The sequence below is a fragment of the Thermobia domestica genome, chromosome 4 (genome assembly GCF_964235325.1).
Source record: "Thermobia domestica chromosome 4, izTheDome1.hap1.1, whole genome shotgun sequence".
In the NCBI taxonomy this organism is placed as follows: domain Eukaryota; kingdom Metazoa; phylum Arthropoda; class Insecta; order Zygentoma; family Lepismatidae; genus Thermobia; species Thermobia domestica.
In genome coordinates, this window is record NC_137457.1 from 82,027,693 (window position 1) to 82,044,086 (window position 16,394).

Below are 16,394 nucleotides of genomic sequence, written 5' to 3' on the forward strand. Positions count from 1 at the left end.
GAAATGAGTGGATTTGGGATCGTAGAAAATCCTCGAACAAAAGCTCGGTAAAATGAACAAAGTTCGATAAAACTACGCATTTCTCTGACTGTAGTGGGGTATGGTACCTTTGATATAGCCTCAATTTTCGCGGGGTCTACACAAACTCATCGTCTACCGACGATGTGACCAAGCACCGAGGCTTCTTCATAATCATAATAGCATTTCTTAGTTTTGAGTTTTAGGCTCACTTCCCGGAGCCGAGATAGAATAATTCTCGTTCTCTTTATGAGAGCTGGAAAGAAAGGACCAGGGCAAACCAAATCGTCTAAATAACATACTACATACTTCCACATGATGTCACCAAAGATGGCATTCATCATGTTTTGAAAAAGGGCCGGGGCCGTGGTTAGACCGAATGGTAATCTCAAAAATTCGAATTTTCCCCGGCTGCAGATGAATGCAGTCTTCTCTACATCACACGGCCGGATGAGCATATGATAATACCCATTTTTTAAATCTAACGTATTTATGAATTTGGTACCATTTAAGAAAGCTAGTATATCATCTTTGCGCGGCACTGGCACAAAGTTGGGTCTTAATATCTTATTATAAAATAGATAATCAAAACATATCCTCGTGGAGCCATCTTTTTTAGGTACTATCACAATTGGTGCCGAATAAGGGATCCCGGACATTATTACTGTCTAACATTTTCTGGATCTCTTCTGCGACTATCTCTCCCTGTTTTGATGTCTCTCTATATGGAGAGTGAGAGACAGGAATATCTGTGATGACCTCCAAGAGGCACATAAACCTATCGGTGGCCGCAGTAAGAAAAGATTTGTCCCAGGCTACAACATCCCTAAATTCCATCAGTAAGTCCAGTAACTGGTTTCTTTCTCCTGGGTTTAAGTTTGGACCGATATTTAGCTAATTCTCCCTTCGTTTGTGGGACTTTTCGGGGTTGGCCAGAAACTTCTACATCGTCTGTTTCATCTTTGTTAGTAAGGTATATGATCTGATTAACAGCCTGCACGTCCTTCTCTGTTTCTTCACTTAAAGACTCAACCTGGGGAACAAGTTTCCCTAAATAAAGGTTTTTAGACAAAGTTCCAGTTCGATCCGAACCGTTAAAAATAGTTAGATAAATATTTCCGTTCTGAGTAAAAGATGGTCCCCTGGGGATCATGCAGGAGTGCCAATACTGAATTCCTTTGGACGGTATGAATTCCCAAATATGCACTTTCCCGATTGGCGCTGTAATTTCTGTCATACGTATCATTGGACGGCACGCGGGCATTTTCTGGAATGTGCACTTTATAGGTAGTGTCCGGATAAAGATCAACAATTTCTTCATCTAACCTCAAAGGATTTGCCACAACATACCTACATGGATTTGCCACATTTGCCACAGCTACCAAAGTTCCATTAGGACCTGCATGAGAGCCAAGTTGGATAGTTTCTTTTCCCCTTTCTCTAAGCTAGGCGAATTGATAGTTTCCAGCTCAGGAGCACTGGAAGATACCTTGCTTTTCTTAGTTCGTTTACGTCTTGCGTTTTCACGCCTATTAACGTTTCCATCTGTTCTACTCGTAGGCTCCAAGGGAAATTTTGTAGTTTCCCTGGAACGCACGAATACTCAAGATGTGATTCCTATAGCATAGAGTTTTTGTCTCTTATCAGCTACACTAGCAACGGGATTTAGGGGGTTTCCAGTGACCAACTTTGGAGACGGATCCTTACTCCTGAGCGGGAGGTTCTGTTTCCAATAAGTTAGTTTTTTCTACGAGGAGGGTTAGGGAAGGCCAGTTGTCTAGCGTTATTGTCCTGTGCCAATTGGAAATCGTTAAGCAATCCTTTTTCTAACATAACTACTGACAGTGGATATCGTTCAACATGTGATAAATCTAAAGTATGAATTAACCCTTGACGATGCCCATTTGTACCTTTTTGGGATTGTGAACGATAGATCTTCCACATGATTCCCGTCTTTATCTGCTAGCTCCAAGTATTTGGAATGAATTGTTGTGACATACTTGTGCAAAAAATCTACCCCTAAAATAACATCATAGGCGCAAAACTATGGGTCAACTATATCTACGTCTAGAAACCTTCGCCTGGTTGTCTTCAAGTGATCCTTGAAACAACACGCTATTCTCACCACCCCACTAAGCTTTGCATAACCCTTCAGTCTCTCGTTTAGTGGAAATGTTGGTGACAGGAGGGTTTTCGAAGCCAGAGAGATTTCTGACCCTTGCGCCCAGCGGTCTCCTATTTTTTATCTTTACTGTACTGAGCTGGGCTCGCCCGTCGCCAAAAGTATAAATATTTTGGTGAGTGTTCCTATACATTTTATATTCCGGTTCTGGTACTACTTCGTCTGAGTAAGAAGAACTAACCTGTTCAAATCCAGGTCGGGCAGTTTCTTTAAGGATTGACCAGTCCAAACAATCATTTTGACATATTATGTCATAAATAATCCTCTGACTAACTAACCTTTGTGCTGTCTGATATTTTCTAAGATATTGCATGCACTGTTTGAGATTATCACCATCATCCACTTCAAGCATAAGCTTATTTAGGACGTCTGGTAACAAACTCATTCTAAGCTTACTCATCAGCTCACTTTCCTTAATCCAACCTCGTAAGAAATTCAGTTCCTTCATCATCTTCTAAACAAAGGCTAAAGTACTTTCATTAGGTTGTTGTATCCTAATTTCCACGTCATATTCTAATCTTGCGGTGTACTCAATACTAGGAAACACCATTTTAAGTTTTTCTTTCAGCTCGTTATAGCTTAAGGGTGGAAGGTTTCATATGTCTACTGAATAGAAGCAGAAAGCTTCCCTTTTCAAACAGCAAGGGAGATAATTTACTATCTCTGGGTTCGACCACTCGTATATGCTAGCCACTGATTCTTATTCTTGTAGGAAAGTTTCCACCCACTCTTGTCTAGCACCAGAGAAGGAGGGAATTTCAACATTTGGATAGATCTTAAATGCTCGTGGTTTAGCAATAATAGCAGAATTTTGATTGTCACCCTCGGGAGGAGGGGTGCTAACTTGGCCTGTTTCAAGTGTACCTGTAAATTTAGGTTTCTCAAAACTATATGGGATAGATGGCTCGGTAGCCGGACTAGTTTTAAATTCTTACTCAGATTTCAAATTTATACAATGCTTATCCACAGGATCTGTCACCACGGCATGGCGCGTCCTCAGGTTGCGGATCGAGGAGAAGGCCTCTAGATATAGAGGTTAGCTGCGAATATACTGAATAAGCAGTCGCGGACAGACGACTAGGAGTGGTCCTCCAGCTTGGGGGTTTGGGTAAGGCTAACACCCTCATCCTGTAAAAAAAGGTACTTGTTCAGAAACATTCACAAAAGCCTCGGACAAGGACTGATAACTTGGCACGACATCAGCAAAAGAAAATGGACATGAGATTTGGAACATGGAATATTAGAAGTCTTTATAGGGCAGGCGCGTTAAAATCTGTAACGAGTGAGTTAGAGAAATACAGGATGGACTTAGTAGGAGTTCAGGAAGTTAGGTGGGAAGGAAATGGATCTGAGAATTCCGGAAATTTTACGTTTTTTACGGGGAAGGAAATAAAAATCACCAGTTAGGAACAGGGTTTTTCGTTCACAAACGAATATTACCAGCAATTAAACGGGTTGAATTTGTTACTGACAGACTTTCTTTTATTACTCTTAAGGGACGGTGGTGTGATATTATTGTTTTAAATGTACATGCTCCAACTGAAGATAAGGGGGACGATATACAAGATAGTTTTTACGAAGAAGTGGAACGGATATTTGACCAACTCCCGCGATACCATATGAAGATTCTATTAGGGGATTTCAATGCGAAGGTAGGACGAGAGGATATTTTCAAACCGATTATAGGGAACGAAAGTTTGCATAAGGAAAGTAATGACAACGGTGTTAGACTCGTGAACTTTGCAACATCCAAAAACCTTATCGTGAAGAGTACAAAATTCCCACATCGTGACGTTCATAAATACACTTGGACATCACCAGACGGAAAAACACATAATCAAATTGATCACGTTTTAGTAGATAGAAGAAGACAATCTAGCATAATTGACGTCCGGTCGTTTAGGGGGGCTGATTGTGACACTGATCACTACCTGGTAGAAGCGATAATACGGGAGAGATTATCGTTCAATAAAGGTAATATTCAATGTCCGAAAACGGAGAGATTTAATTTAAAGAAATTAGAAGAGAGCCAGGTAAGAGAGGAATACCAGATTGAAGTTTCGAATAGATTCGCGGTTTTTAGAAGACTCGGAGTGCACTAGTGTTGAGGATACTTGGATTGAAATTAGAGATAGCAATAAAAGTTCAGCAATAGAAAAATTGGGACACGCGGAAATACGTAGGAACGAACCATGGTTTGACCAAGAATGCATTAAACTAGCAGAGAAGAGAAAACAGGCAAAATTACGGTGGCTACAAAATCCGAATGAAACAACTACACAAAATTTCGCAGATATCAGGCGGGAAACTTCCAAAACTTTTAGAACAAAGAAGCGGAATTTTTTGAAAGCTAAAAGTAAGGAACTTGAAGATAATAGTAAAAATAAAAATATTCGGGACATGTATAAGGGGATCAGCGAATTTAAGAAAGGCTATCAACCTCGTGCTTATATATTAAAGAAATCTGACGGAACAGTTCTCACCGATACGGATAGCCTCTTAAATAGATGGAAAGATTTCTTTGACGATTTGCTAAACACGCAGCCATAAACTAATGTGCGTGGAGAAAAGGAGATACACACCGAAGAACCGTATATTCCAGAACCCAATCGAATAGAAGTGGAAGCCGCTATAAAGAAATTGAAGAAACATAAATCTCCGGGTGTAGATGAAATTCCGGCTGAGTTAATTTTAGCTGGAGGCGAAAAATTGTGGAACAAGATACACAAACTCATTCTGCTTATCTGGAACAAGGAAGAATTGCCACAAGAGTGGAAATAATCAATCATTGTTCCAATCCACAAGAAAGGCGACAAAACTGACTGTAATAATTATCGAGGCATTTCTCTTCTGTCAACATCCTATAAAATCCTTTCAAATATTCTGTTAGCAAGATTGACCCCATACGCAGGTGAAATTATTGGAGATTATCAGTGCGGATTTAGACGAAATCGATCAACTATCGACCAAATATTTACCATTCGCCAAATACTCGAAAAGAAGTGGGAATACAATACCCCGGTACATCAACTATTTATTGATTTTAGAAAGGCTTACGACTCGGTTAGGAGAGAAACATTATACAACGTTCTTACAGAACTTGGAATACCGAGAAAGCTAATTAGATTAATTAAGATATGTTTAAGTGAATCCCAAAGTAAAGTCCGGGTAGGAAAATTTTTGTCCACGAGCTTCCACGTCGAAAATGGCCTGAAACAAGGAGATGCGTTGTCGCCATTATTATTTAACTTTGTGCTGGAATACGCCATAAGGGAAATCAAAGATAGCAACCAGGGCCTAGAGTTGAACGGCATTAACCAGGTTATGGCATATGCTGATGATGTAAATTTAATAGGGGATGATAGGAGAACAGTAGAAATAAATGCAGAGATCTTATTAAACGCTTGCAGGGACATGGGTTTAGAAGTAAATGCAGAGAAAACTAAATACATGGAAGTGCGTCGGGACCGTAATACGGCAAATTGTAGAGGCGTTAAAATATTAAATAATGCTTTTGATAAAGTGGATACTTTCAAATATTTAGGATCAATATTAACAGACGAAAATCATATTCACGAAGAAATTAAATGTCGATTAAAAGCAGGGAATTCGTGGAAAAGGGACTCAAGAGGAACGAGAATGGGGAATCGCGGAAACTTCATAACGAGGAACTACATAATTTATATGTTTCACTTAACATTGTTAGGGTCGTCAAGTCTAGGAGGCTTAGGTGGGCGGGTCATGTAGCTAGAATGGAAGAAAGTAGAAACGCTTTCAAAGTCTTGACTGGAAGACCAATCGGAAAACGACCATTAGGAAGACCTAGGCGCAGATTGGAGGACAATATTAAGATGGATCTCGCAGAGATAGGAATACAAAGTAGAAACTGGATGAAATTAGCTAAGGATAGAAGTCAGTGGAGAGCTTTTGTGAACGCGGCACTGAACCTCCGGGTTTCATAGGCCATAGAGTTAGTTAGTTAGTTAGTTATCCTCAGGATCTAATTTTTAAAAGGACGGAAATTTGATTTTTGCTTGTCAAAGTTCTTGTCTTCACTTGATGTATGTGAAAAAGGCTCATTCGTCATGTCTAAGGGCCTGTCTAAAGAAGCTGAGGTGTTGAAATGTTTAGAAACTGATTTATAGTCGGTATCCGTTGCGTTTCTACTTTCTAACCCTGAGGTTTGTTCTAACTAGATTCTGATGTATAAGATCTATCTTGCTCGCTAAGTACTGATTTTTCTGTCCTTTCTCCTTCGCTAAACTCTAATTTCTCCACCGGAGTCGTAGGTGAAACTACGCTGCTAGGTGGCGAAACAAACACTATCTGTAAGGGATCTAACTTTTCCTCTTGTTGATATTTTTTCATTTCCTTAGTCGCAGGTGATTCACTAGTCTCATTATAGGAACTAAGTTTATAACTAGCACTAGCTCAAGTTTGTAATCCAATATTATATGCACTGTTAGTGTGTTTATTAGATTCACTTTGGGTTGGAGGGGTTGAGGGATCGTCTCTGTTTTCTACCTCATCTAAACAAATTACTGACGCACCAATTTCCGTTTCATCAAATAATCTACGAATATTCTCGTTTATTCTACTCTTGGACCAGGAATCCTTGTCTTCTTCTTCTTTTTCCACAATTCGCTTCTGGTGGTCGAAGAAAACTGAGTGAAGAGCATCATCACTTTTCTTCTCATCGTCTAACATCCTCTCCACTGGAGCAGGGGCGACGAGATCATTTCTCTGATCGGCGTCCTCTGTGGGAGGGTCTAGGTTCACTACTCGGGGAGTAGAAACCGTAGGAGGATCCCAATGGACATATTGGAGTTCTTCTTCGGAGTTTCAAGAAGGTTTTGACTCATCCTCCAGGGATGACGCAGAAGGAGACTCCGGATTGTCTTCTTGAAATTGGGCTATTTCTTCATTTTGTAACTGCTGCAGTTCGTATCCTAACCAATCATTTTTCAAAAATTCACCCCATCTGAATCTGCACTACTAATATCTCCGTTTGACCACTGTTATCTATACTGTCCAAATATTGCAGTTTCTATTGGAGGGTAAGGCTATTTTCAAACGTAACAGTGTTGGTCTGAGTAGCTGTTGTCCGTATAACTTTGAGGTCACGATCCGTGTCAATCCTGATCATTTTAGGAAAATTATATTCGGTCTGAACGTTAACATCCTTCTTTTGAAAAGCTTCTTTCTGTATTTCCATATAAAACTTCCCAACTACATTTTCCTCAGGTAATAAGCCTTCAAAGGGGACTAAAGGGTCAGCTTGATAAAGAATACCTAATTTCTATTCATCTTCACCCTGGCGACGAACAACTATGACCTGTACTTTCTTGTTCCGTAGTTGTTTTGTTAAAGGTCGAATTAACTTTCCTACTGCAGAAGACAGTTCTGTTTGTAGTTAATGCCTAATCTGGTCTATTAACGCTTCATCGTTAGGTTATGTCAGAGAGAGCAATTCATTTTCATTTTTCTCGTCAGGACTCTGAATTTTCGTTTCCCTTGGTTCGGTTCCTATATTCGCATAAATTGGGTCTTTATTCGTTAAAGTCTGGAGTTCGAGGCTAACATTTTCGTAAATTGGCTCTTCACTCGCTAAGGTCAGTGGTTCGTGACCTATGTTAGTGGAAATTGGCTCTATACTCGTTGAGATTCGTGATTCAGTATTTAAGTTGGAATATGTAGTTCTAGGGCCGATCTCCTCATAAACTGTTTCATCACTACTACCAGCATAAAAAGATTGGGAACGGCGTTGTAGGATCTGACGGTTCGTATTTAATAGGAAAATATAACGCTACTTGGCTGGTTGGTTCCTTTGAGACACCACTATCTTTATTTCACGAACTTAACACTAAGATGCTTAATCTATTTTCCTTATCTGTTAACTTAAGGTATTACACCTGATGTTGATTCCATCTCAATTGTTACTTCAGGGCATTCCTGACTTGCAGTTATTAGTTCTGCGATTTCTAGTTCGTCTTTTAAATTTAATTCATTCACTAGAGTTTTCGGATCTACCCCGGTGGAGTTTAGTCAGTATCTGAATTAACATATATTGTCCTAGGGGCTGGTGTTAGTTTATCACCCGAACCAGCACTTTGTATTTCTGTATCATATCTAGTCGGGATAGGACTGGACGCGGCAAGCGGCTATAGGTCGTAGCAACTCGCCGGTGCGTCACGAGTTTGAGGGCTAGTGGTAGTTGATTCGAGATGTTTGGGTTGACTTCATTAATCCAGATATCTCGGTATTGGGTTCTTTTTTCCAACGGCCAAATTGAGGAGGAGAATGCCCGTGTACTTTCACTTTATTACATTCAATACAATAATAATTACTCCACCGACCCAAAATATAACGGTTCTTGCCCGTGAGTTTCTTAGGACAATGGAATTGCCCTAAATCTAAGCTTTTATTTTATTTTTTTCGCAAAGCTCATTTTTGATAAATAACTCTGTTTTTTCTAGTCAATGGCCTCTTAAACCAGGGCAGCGTGTAATCAACCTATTTCCTCTGATATAATAGGAATTTAATCACTGAAAGCTACTTCCCTCGGAACTGCTACGTCAAATCTTACTTATTATGAGACTTATTATTATTTCAGTGTCTTTCTTTAACGTCCTTTGAACTTGAATACTCAACTTCCCTTTCTTTATAAACTTGCTTTACTTTTTAGAACGGAAAACGGATAGTGACTAGACTGCTATTTATTTTAAAGAAAATGTTTATTTGTTCACTTATAATAATGATTTTGCTTTTACTTTTTTCGTTTTAATTTCTTAATGCAGACAGGGGACTATGAACATTCAACCATTGGATCATGTCCCTGCAGATATTTTTCTTTTTGGTTTGTTGCATTTGCATAGTTTTAGGCAGTTGTTCCCAGGCAGCCGTAGGACATACACCTCTAGTATAGGGGCGCCCTGCTGAACCAAGGGGATAAGATGCTTGTGACTCCCAAACTTGCATGGAAAAGGATTTTAAACACTTATCGCCGGAAAGACTATAGAACTTTCATCCCTGCGGGCGGTTCTGCTGTCCAGAGATAAACTCTGTCTGATCCTTCCCAAAAATAAACGGTAGGGATTTTAACCACTTATCGCCGGACAAACGTAACGAACTTTCATCCCGTGTAACGGACTTTTCTGTTGTCCAGCGATAAACTGACTGTGATCCCCTAAAAGCTAGAAGAAGCATAAGCAGGTTTAGTATTTTTCAAGTACATGAGACAAAAGCTGAATTATATCTTAACACTCGCGTCCCGGTTTTTCATTTCCGTTACTACAATAGAAAACGTCGTGAGGTAGACTGAGTTTTGCTCTGCGGAACCTAGCAAGTATTCCGCTGACTTATAACGACATAAAGCGAGAGAAGTTGAGAATATAAAATTTTGATCGCCACTTTACTCCTTGTAAAACGCACTATTTAGAACAGAAGAATTATACTGGTATATCATAAGCTGAACACCGCCCAGGCCAAGTACGCCACTGAACTTTAATGACTTTACATAGTACAGACACACCACTTGACTAGAAAAAAGAAAAAAAAATTCCCGTCTTTTGTTCGTTCGTTTTTCGCACCACACACTTTACCCTTTTATGTATAAAAGAAAATCTTCGATAAAATTCACTCGCGATTGGCTCTAAAGCACAACTGAGATTTCTGGTTCACCAGTGAAAGGAGCGAGCACCAGGGACTTGTTCAAGGATTCAAGAACACAGTTCGTTACCCAGCATCTCCACCATAAAACTGTTATAAGTTTTGGAGATTGCCGTTGTGTATCGCGTACACTTTCTTTTGTGAAATCGTATTCAAGATCACTTATCTGCTCTCCACCCAGTATGTCAAAGTTGGTACTGAATCCAACTCCTTTTAAGCCTCAGTAGCGGGACGTCTTAGGCCTTACTGGTTCGAAGATGATGAGAAAGTGCTCTAAGGGTGGCGAGCACCAAACTAGTATAAATTACTCTTGTAGTAACTTTTACTTCTTAAGTGTGGACTACTTTAGTAAATTACTTCCGTAGTAATATACTCTTTTAGTAACTGTTGGAGAGCTCAATTTCTATTTACTTCTTTAGTTGTAACTAAAGTAGTAACGCCATTTTACTAAAGAAGTAAGCCATTTCTGACACTGCTGGCACGTGCGTTTCGTTTTCTATCGGTACCTGAAGCTTATCGGAAGATGTGCCTATGAAGAAAGGCAGAGAATATGGGGTTGTAGTGAACAAGTTGGTGGCAAAAGAAAACGAGCTTCATTCGTTAAAAATGCGTTTATTACGAGAGGAATATAATGCAAAAATGTTGTTAATTGAAAGACAAAGACAAATCATGGATGAAGAGCATAACCTTAAATAGAAAGTTCAAGAATGAAATAGAGCAAACTTCAGGTTCCGGTTCTTCAGACAATATGTTCGAAAAGTTTGTTTTTGTAAATAAATATAAATATGTTTGATATGTATAAAACATATTTTATTTGCTTGATATTTTTTAGTGGTTTATGTGTTTTTGTTTTCCACAGGACATAACATTTGTGTATATTATTTCAGTATTAGTACATTTAATTTTTCTAATTACCACATTGTAATATTAATTTGTGTTAGCAAAATTATAAAAGCAGACATCTTGTTTTTCTTAGAGATTATCAAAACACTTTTATTGTATAACTTTGTGTACTGAAATAAGGAATAAAAAGAAAATATTAATTCCCTAATTGCAAAAAAGAAAAAAGTAAAAGAAAAGAAAAACAGAGAAATGTAACTATAAAATTATACGTAAATAAAAGAAGTGACTTATTTATTCATTTAAGAAAGAAAAGTCTTTACACTAGCTTGTTATTTTACTAGAAAATTAGGTACAATTTCAATTAAAAATTATTTAGTATAATAAACCTTCTGACAGATTGCCTTGCAGCATCTGCTTCTGTATGAAATGCATATTGGTTGATGTCATTCGCATCCATAGCATTAAGGTGAAACACGCTTTCAGTTCTATTCCAAAGTAATGTAGAACTGCAGCAGCCACAATAACATTCCGACACGTGTTCTGTTTATTTCGCATTGTTTTAGTAAGAATTTGGAAACGTTTCTTCCAACACAGAATGTAAGTTCTATTACATATATTGTAGCAATACGGGTTCTAGTCTAGAGCTCTTCGGCTTCTTATGTGGGGTAGAAATACAGGAGTCATAAGGTGTTTGAAGAGAGAATGCCCACTGTCTCCTTAACAAGCAACCCATCATATTGTCCATTATTAAATTCTACAGCAAAAATGAAATCTTAAATTTAACGTCCCACGATTATGCCGGTTAGGCTAAAGGAGACGGTGATAAGGAGAGATGAGTGAAATGGTGGAATGAAGAAAGTGGGAGGAAACGGGAGAACCCCGAGAAAACCCACGAGCACGGTGTTTGTCCACCACAAAGTTCACTTGGCGGGGGCTGGGATCGAACCCGGGACCCCAAGCACCAGAGGTGAACGCTTTACCACTGAGCCACCGCGCCCCCCAAATTCTACAGCAACTCTACTATTGTCTCAAATGCATGCATCATGTGTGGAACCCAGCCAACGGCTTACCATGTTCAAAAACTTCATATTGACATCATAAATGATTGTATTGATAGAAAATAAATCTTGGCTATTTCTATATAGTTCTGCTTGTGCTCCAGAAGGACAAGGTATGTGTATATATATATACATAATCTATGATCCCTATGGCATTCGGCAATCCACCAATTCGATAGAATTCTCTTTTGTTCGTTGATATATTTTCTTGGTTCTGTGGCATTGATATATACAGTGGCTTCAAGGCAATAGAACTGTCTACCACTCTGTTAAAAGCTCTTCCAGCAGTTAATGATATCCCCTGCTATAATTTGATAAGTACATACCAGTGCGAAATATTTGCAAGCCGCAAAAGAAGTTGCAGCTAAGAGACAAAGCACGGTTTCTGTCAGAATTATGCTACATTTACGGCTCCAGCATACCAAACAGGGACTCGAAAGATTCCGTACTAAACCCAAACGGCTCTTTGAAATCATTGTCGCTATACATCGCAAATGGATCTCTTCTCTTCATTAAAAGCCTCATTCTTGGGATGTGTACCTCTTCTGCCATCTCCTTATATTCTTCGTAGACCAGGTAATCCATAGAATTCGATATTTAACACGCAGAAACCAAAGAGCTCATCTTACTCTCTAACTTTACTCCTACTAGTACTTAGGAGTAAATTTTGGTCTTATTTACTCCTAAAGTTACTAATGTAGTAGTGTACTCTTTGATGGTGCTCTCCACTACTTGTGGAATAATTAAATTTACTACAGTAGTAAATGAAAATTTTACTTCTATAGTCATTCACTCCTTTAGTTCAGAACTATCTACTGGAAGTCGCCGATTTCCTTCTTTCTTAGTAAGTTACTATTTTAGTTTCACTTACTCTTGGTTGGTGCTCGCCACCCTCAAAGCCTCTACAATGGGGGGGACACTTGTATTTCAGAGGAAGAGCTCGTACTGGAAATCGAAACCCAAGTAACTCATGAAGACTGTGAACTAAATCCAGATAGGGAGGGGTAGCATGACTAAATTAAAGAGACCATTTCCATCGTTAATTTTATATATAAGAATAAGGAAAAAAATGAAAATGCAAAGAATTTTAAAATTCGGAAATATCAAAATACAAGCTTAAAGTATTACCACATGACATGTGTGGGCACACCACCTACATTACAAAACTGGATGCTAGAAGGCTATCACACTAAACCGCGATTTATTGAAAATTGTAATTTTGACAATGTGTACTTGCAACTTGCATTGGGCAAATGGGGAGTGGTAAATTCCGAAATGGAAACTTGGTCTCATCTTCACGTCGTAACTTAACGTCAATTTATGACAAGTCTCAAATGCTCATCCCATATCAAGGGAACTTAAAAAAATAATCACATAACTGATCTTATAACAAGCGTCCGGAGCGAAGATCCAATTACACTAGACGAATGTCTGAAACGAAAAACTGAGCTTGGCTAAGGGCCTCGCTTATAAGGCGACTTCGTTCCACGCATTTTCTACTATTTAGGGACGTAGCTCGAGAGCTGCATCACGAGCCTTGACGAGTTTGGAGAAGCTTTACACGCGCAAGCCCAATAGTGGTCAAGACTTCTAGTTTTCTATGATTTTCCCCATCACGCCGGGGCGGAAGTACCTATTTTACATTTACTGATACATCTTAATTTCACGTTCAGCTCCATATACACAATGTTTTATGTACTTATTGCTTGCGTAATGTTAAATAAATTTACAGCCGCGACCCAGCACTGTGATTTGGGCAAATCAAAGCCAGGGTCATACCACTATTACATGAGTGTGGGTTGGAGTCAATGAGGCATCAGATTGCTAATACAATCAAAGCCTCACTTGACTCCGTTCTCCCTTTCTCTCTTTCTCTTCGACACACACAATTAGAAAAGCGCGGCGTCTCACCCCATAATTTGAATCCGGCTTAGGACTTCGACACTTAACTCTGTAACAATATATAGCATAAACAGAAAGTAAAAGAATCTATTAAAAAATTCATCGACACCCGTTTCTACACTTCACAGAGAAAATTAATGTTTCCATGGAATTGTGTCTCATAGCTTGTATTTGTGCAGCACGGAGCAGAATTTTTGCTCGCACAGTTAACCATATATAAGACATGAACAAAAGCTAGAAGGAAATATTAAAATTTTAGCGACCGCCCTTTCTACACCCCAAAGAGAAGATTGATGTTTGCGATCAAATTGTCTCTCATTGCTTGTATTTGCAAAACACAAAGCAAAATTTCTTCTCGCAGAGTTAACCACATATAAGTCATTAGCATAAAGTAGAAAGAACTATTAAAGTTTCAGCCAGCACCATTTCTGCACTTCAAATAGAAAATTAATGGTTACGATGGAATTGTGTCTTCTTGCTTGTATATATACCCGCAAAGTTAAACATAAAAAGGCATAAACAAAAAGTAGAGGGATATATTAAAATCTCGGCGACCACCCTTTCTACACTTGAGAAAATTAATGCTTTCCATGGAATTGTCTCTAATTGCTCCTATTTGTGCAGGACAAACAGAATTTGTGCACGCACAGCTACAATATCCTAACTATATATAAAACTACATGAGCTGACATAAATTATTGAGCACTTCCTGTAGGGATACAATGATTAAATTTGGCATGATTGGAACTAACCCACAGGAAAATTGTCAAAAGTTAATATTTTTAATTTTTAAGGGGTCTAAAGAGGGGATGAAAAATTTCCCCATGTTATTTAAATGGACCTTTTTTTGAACTTATAATCTCATGTTTTAGGTACTTAGAATTGGAATAGAAACTAGAAATTCGGTATGGTTACACATTTTCGTTAGCACTACCTAAGTAAATCAGTAGAAGTAAAAAATTCGGACCTTAGAGTGGTTTTATAGGGAACTGAAAAATCTTTCCCATGTTATTTATATGGGACACCTTTTACACCCTCAAATTATTGAGCACTTCCTGCAGGGCTACAATGATTAAATTTGACATGATTATAGCTTTTCGGGACAAACCCACAGGAAAATTGCCAAAAGGGAATATTTTTAATTTTTAGAGGGTGTAAAGAGAAGACGAAGAGTTTTCCCATGTTATTTAAATGAGACTTTTTCTGGACCTATAATTTCATGTTTTAGGTACTTAGAATTGGAATAAATACTTCAAATTCGATATGCTTGTACGTTTTCGTTAGCTTTACGAAAGTGAATCATCATAAATAAAAATTTCTAACCGTAAAGTGGTTTAATGGGGAACTGAAAAATCTTTCCAATGTTATTTATATGGGACGTCTTCTATACCCCAAAATGTTTAGGCACTTCCGGCAAGATTAGAATGATGAAATTTGGCATGATTGTAGCCTTCCAGGACTAACCGACAGAAAAATTGCCAAAAGTAAAAAATTCCAACTTTAGAGTGGTTTTATAGGGAACTGAAAAATATTTCCCATGTTATTTATATGGGACACCTTTTACACCCTCAAATTATTGAGCACTTCCTGCAGGGCTACAATGATTAAATTTGGCATGATTATAGCTTTTCGGGACAAACCCACAGGAAAATTTCCAAATGTGAATATTTTTAATTTTTAGGGGGTCTAAAGAGGGGATGAAGAATTTCCCCATGTTATTTAAATGAGACTTTTTCTGGACCTATAATTTCATGTTTTAGGTACTTAGAATTGGAATAAATACTTCAAATTCGGTATGCTTGTACGTTTTCGTTAGCTTTACGAAAGTGAATCATCATAAATAAAAATTTCTAACCGTAAAGTGGTTTAATGGGGAACTGAAAAATCTTTCCAATGTTATTTATATGGGACGTCTTCTATACCCCAAAATGTTTAGGCACTTCCGGCAAGATTAGAATGATGAAATTTGGCATGATTGTAGCCTTCCAGGACTAACCGACAGAAAAATTGCCAAAAGTAAAAAATTCCAACTTTAGAGTGGTTTTATAGGGAACTGAAAAATATTTCCCATGTTATTTATATGGGACACCTTTTACACCCTCAAATTATTGAGCACTTCCTGCAGGGCTACAATGATTAAATTTGGCATGATTATAGCTTTTCGGGACAAACCCACAGGAAAATTTCCAAATGTGAATACTTTTAATTTTTAGGGGGTCTAAAGAGGGGATGAAGAGTTTTCCCATGTTATTTAAATGAGACTTTTCTGGACCTATAATCTCATGTTTTAGGTACGTAGAATTGGAATAAAAACTTCAGATTCAGTATGCTTGTACGTTTTTGTTAGCTTTACCGAAGTGAATCATCATAAATGAAAATTTCTAACCGTAAAGTGGTTTAATGGGGAACTGAAAAATCTTTCCAATGTTATTTATATGGGACGTCTTCTATACCCCAAAATGTTTAGGCACTTCCGGCAAGATTAGAATGATGAAATTTGGCATGATTGTAGCCTTCCAGGACTAACCGACAGAAAAATTGCCAAAAGTAAAAAGTTCCAACTTTAGAGTGGTTTTATAGGGAACTGAAAAATATTTCCCATGTTATTTATATGGGACACCTTTTACACCCTCAAATTATTGAGGACTTCCTGCAGGGCTACAATGATTAAATTTGGCATGATTATAGCTTTTCGGGACAAACCCACAGGAAAATTTCCAAAT